This window comes from Alligator sinensis, unplaced genomic scaffold, assembly GCF_000455745.1.
Source record: "Alligator sinensis unplaced genomic scaffold, ASM45574v1 scaffold472_3, whole genome shotgun sequence".
Classification (NCBI taxonomy): Eukaryota; Metazoa; Chordata; order Crocodylia; family Alligatoridae; genus Alligator; species Alligator sinensis.
The window spans coordinates 109686-114126 of NW_005842852.1; the positions used below are offsets into that span (position 1 = coordinate 109686).

At 44.1% G+C, this 4441-nt stretch overlaps 1 protein-coding gene across 3 annotated transcripts in view; it reads left to right on the forward strand.

Annotated features, from left to right (window-relative positions):
- PLCE1 (phospholipase C epsilon 1) overlaps positions 1–4441 on the forward strand; it is a 336566-nt gene that overhangs the window by 24516 nt on the left and 307609 nt on the right. The window lies entirely within an intron of this gene.

A 4441-nucleotide genomic window follows, 5' to 3' on the forward strand; every position in this document is an offset into this window, starting at 1 on the left:
AAATTAGTTTTGCTTCTTGCATCCTTTATCAGGAATAGTCCTGAATAGTGCATGCCCCTGGCAACTGGGGGGGCACAGCTGCGCTGGTAGCAGTGGGAGCGTGGCGGCAGTGAGCAGGGAGCTTCCACAGACGCTGCTGGCACTGTCGGCAGTGGGGGAGGGCAAACGCCAACCAGGAGTTGGCAACCAACTGCAGGTGAGTGCACCACCACACTCAGGGGGTACACATGCACCTGCATGCACCCCCTACGTGTCACCCGTGGGAATGGTGAGAAAAAGCAACTAGAGGCCAAAATTCATAACAAGGGGAAGAAAACAGTTTAAGAGAATCTGAATGAAATGATTCAATTTGATTAAGTCAGGGCTGGCATACAAAAAATGTATTCTAAGATTTGTTAGGGTCTGGACATAATAATTTATCTTGTAGGGGTGGGGATTTACTGCAGGCCAACTGCTCTCCAGTAACTGTCTGTGCATGTATTCTTCCCTCACTGTAGCTGAGAGCTAAATAAAGTACCTTAGCTTCTTTGGCAATTGGAAGTGGATGTGGGGAAAAGTATTCCCTAAGGAAGCTGGGGAATAAAGATTTGGGCTCAGAATGTCTGACACAGCAAGGAGACATCACCCTTAGCCTTTTTACAAAGGGAAGGAAATGCTATCCCAGATATGTTCTGGGGATCAACTGTGGAAAGGTAGAAGGCTAATGGCACCACTCCACCATGTGGAAATGATTAGGGATACAATCATGACTTACTCTGTAGGACTTATTGCCAATAAATCCCAGATGAATCAAGTTAATAAAGGTGTGGCCTAATTAAACCAGGTCCCATGCATCTTGTTTATCTTCCTGCATGTCTAGTACAAGCTTCAGCTGCTGTTCAGTTTCTTGACCTCACATTTGGCTTAAAGGCGAATATTCCAGTAAACTCCTCAGAGTGGAAGAGAAACTAATAGCCTGCTAATAAAATGATCTTAAACCCTAATGACTACAAGGGACCATAGACAATTATGGTGTTTTGACTAAGGCTTTTCTGAACAGTACAGTCATTTCCATGTTTCCTGTGTGTATGTGCTATGTAACTGGAAAAGTGATAATGTTGAGCTTATGATGTTGAGTTTATATTGCTGATGCCTTTAATAAAAGCAAGGCTTATTTCCTGGGATACCATGTTTAGGACCTGGAATGGCTTTCTCTTCGTGTTTTTTGCCTTCAGGTCTCCTAATTGTTGCTTCCTGATTGCCTTATATACAATTGTACTGGATACTGATGTGGTGCCCATCATAGTGCTGTATGTCTCCCATGTCCTTGTTATGGGATAAAACTGGTGCCAATTTGAGAATAGCTATGAAAGGGTTAACACTGAACTATGCCCCTTTTTGCTTCCTGGAAGAGAAAGAGAACTTAGCAGCAATCTTAAAACACAGTATCCTTCTGTGCCTTGATGCAGTGAAGTTCTGGTGAAGATCAGCTTCTCCACTTAAGATGCACCCTCCAATTTTGGAGGAAAAGGGTGCATGTCATATACCCCAACTCTAGTATTGTTGTATACACACATGCTCTCACTCTCTCATATACAAATAATTGTTTAATAACTGTAGTTATGTAAATTATTTTAGTAAAGTTGAAGCATTTTGAAATTTGTTTTGATCCTCAGGAAAGAAGTCTTTGGTGAGATAAAGCATGTGGTTATGTAAAGAGGAATGTAGGTAATGATGCACTCTATGAAAGCAGTAGGATTTGCTTCTGTGCTCACTATGAAACATACATCAAGCAGAATGGAATAAAGAGGTGGTTGTGTTAGCTGTCTGAAGTCCAGGAAGTGTAGCATCTCTGAGAGACTGTAAGTGCTTCAGAGAGACATATGCTTTTGTAAGTGACAGCCTACTTTGTCAGAGGCTATGAATAGATTGCAGAAAGCAGGGGTTCTAAATAGAAAGAATCCAGATATAAAGGATAAAGGGAGAGGGCACTGCTGAAAGAGGTAAACATGAGTTGAATAAGTCAAACAAAGGATAAACAAAGTAAATAATCCATTGAGGGACAGGATAAGAATCCACAATCATTTGTGGCCACATTTAACACATTCCAGTTTGTGGATGATATTTTGTTCCACAGTTTCATGTTCAAGTCAGTTTTTAAAGTTTTGTTTAAGAATGGCAACTCTGAGAGGTAGTTAGCCAAGTTATTCTAAAGTCAGGCAGAAGGCAGGGCAGTGTGGCGTCATAGAACTACCTTGAATCAGTGATAGACTGTCCAGGGAGTTTTAAGTGTTTTGCCACAGGCTTTTTTGTATTTCTGGGACTGATGTCAGATTAGTGTCCATTCATTCTTTCACGTATGGATTCTTTCATCTATCAAATGTAAATAGCAGAGGGGCACTGTAATCAGATGGAAAAAGTATTGATAAGGCTTACACCAGTTCATTTGTCATCTAAAAACTATATTATGTTACTGATTCCTGTGAAGCAAATGGTAATACTTAAATCCTGCAAAATTGTTGAATAATAACTAATCAGGATCCTAGTGGTGCATAGGTGATTAGCAATGAAATTGACATAGCCTATCAGCCTTCTGCAGGTAAGGGTAATATTCATAGCTGTGTTTAAAATTAGAGAATCAGGTGAAAAGGAAGACAGTTTACAGTATCTGTGTATTATGATAATTTGGGGGGGGTTGTTATGTAAAATCAGAAATATACAGTAAATTCCCTTCTGAGGCTTCTTCCCTCTGTGTGGAGAGGCATCCAAAAACAAAAAAACAAAAACCAAATGAAATGTCTTAGCTGCAAATCTTGTTGTGAGGATGGCTTGGTTGTCCTCACCAACTAAATCCAAAGGGGTTCAAAATACATCCAGTGATCTTGGGTCAGTTGTGTGAGAAGTTGGATTTCCCTTACTGGATTTATCCATATTATATCAAAGAGTTTCAGAAATACAGGATTGGAAAGGACCCCAAGAAGTCACCTGGGGCTTGTCTACCCTGATGCTATGGGGGTGACTCAGCTGGGACTCGAACTCCCTACTCCCCAGCTCCCACAAGCATATTTTAATCCTGGAAATATGCTAATGAAGCCCTGTGGGGGAGGCAGGAGGGAGTCCTTCTGTGGTTGCTCTCAGTCTCATGCATGCTCATGAGTGGCTGCTGGTGTTGATGCCAGAATAAATTCAACAGCATATTTTTGGGTTTGGAGTAAGTCTGGGCATGGATGAGTTGCTGCACTTACAGCAGGAAATGCTGCCATCACAGTGTCCTCAATCTGCTCCCACTTCACTGAGGCATTATTTGTATCTCTAGACCAGTCATGCTCAATTTTCTGGCCCCATGAGCCAGATGGGTAGTGTGGAGTCAGTCTGCTGGCTGGCTGGGGCACTGCATGCCAGAATCGGACCCTGGGGCCTCATGCTGCTCTCACTCAACCCTACATGCTGGGATTAGGCCCAGGACCCCACACAATGCCACCCCTGCCTGCTGGAATTGGGCCCTGGGACCCTATGCTACCCCTGCCCACTGTGATTAGGCTTCACCTATCAGGAGCAAGTCCTGGGCCCTATTGTCACCCCTGCCTAGTCCTGTGCTCTGGGAATTGGCTCAGTGCCATCCTGCACACCTGGTCTATTGTATAGGACCATACTATTCAGCCCATGGGGATCCCCATGGGTCTGGAATTTTGGCAGGAGGGGAACAGTACTACTGCACCCATGCTATCAAATGTTCAAGCCCAGAGAGAGCCCTGCAGGCTGGATGACCCAGTGCCAGTGGTTGAATCTGGCCCGCAGGCTGGGGATTGAGTACCCCTACTCTAGACTCTCCCCGGAAATTGCTTGACTACCATGTTCTAAAAAACATAATATTCCTCTAAGAAGGAGATTCCTCCTTATATAGTCTGTTCTAGGGCCCTGAAGGACCTTTTCCTGTTGCCTTTTATCTAATTAATAAATTAAGTCCCATCTCATTTATAAATGAAGCGACTGTGGCATTGATGCCTACACAGTTGGATGGGTAAAAAACTGGCTGATGGGGTGCACCCAGAGAGTAGTGGTGGACGGGTCGTACTCAACCTGGTGAGATGTGAGCAGTGGGGTCCCCCAGGGCTCGGTTCTCGGGCCTGCACTGTTTAACATCTTCAACAGCGACTTGGACCAGGGGGTTGAAAGCACATTGTCCAAGTTTGCTGATGACACTAAGATGTGGGGCAAGGTGGGCACACTTGAAGGGAGAGAGAGACTGTAACTAGATTTAGACAGACTACAAAAGCGGGCAGATGAGAACAGGATGGGGTTCAATGTAGATAAATGCAGGGTGCTGCACCTTGGGAGAAGGAATCCACAGCATACATAAAGGCTGGGGAGTTCCCTTGAAAGCAAAGAGGCGGAACAGGATCTTGGAGTCATTATTGACTCCAAGATGAACATGAGCCACCAATGCCAGACCACAGCCAGC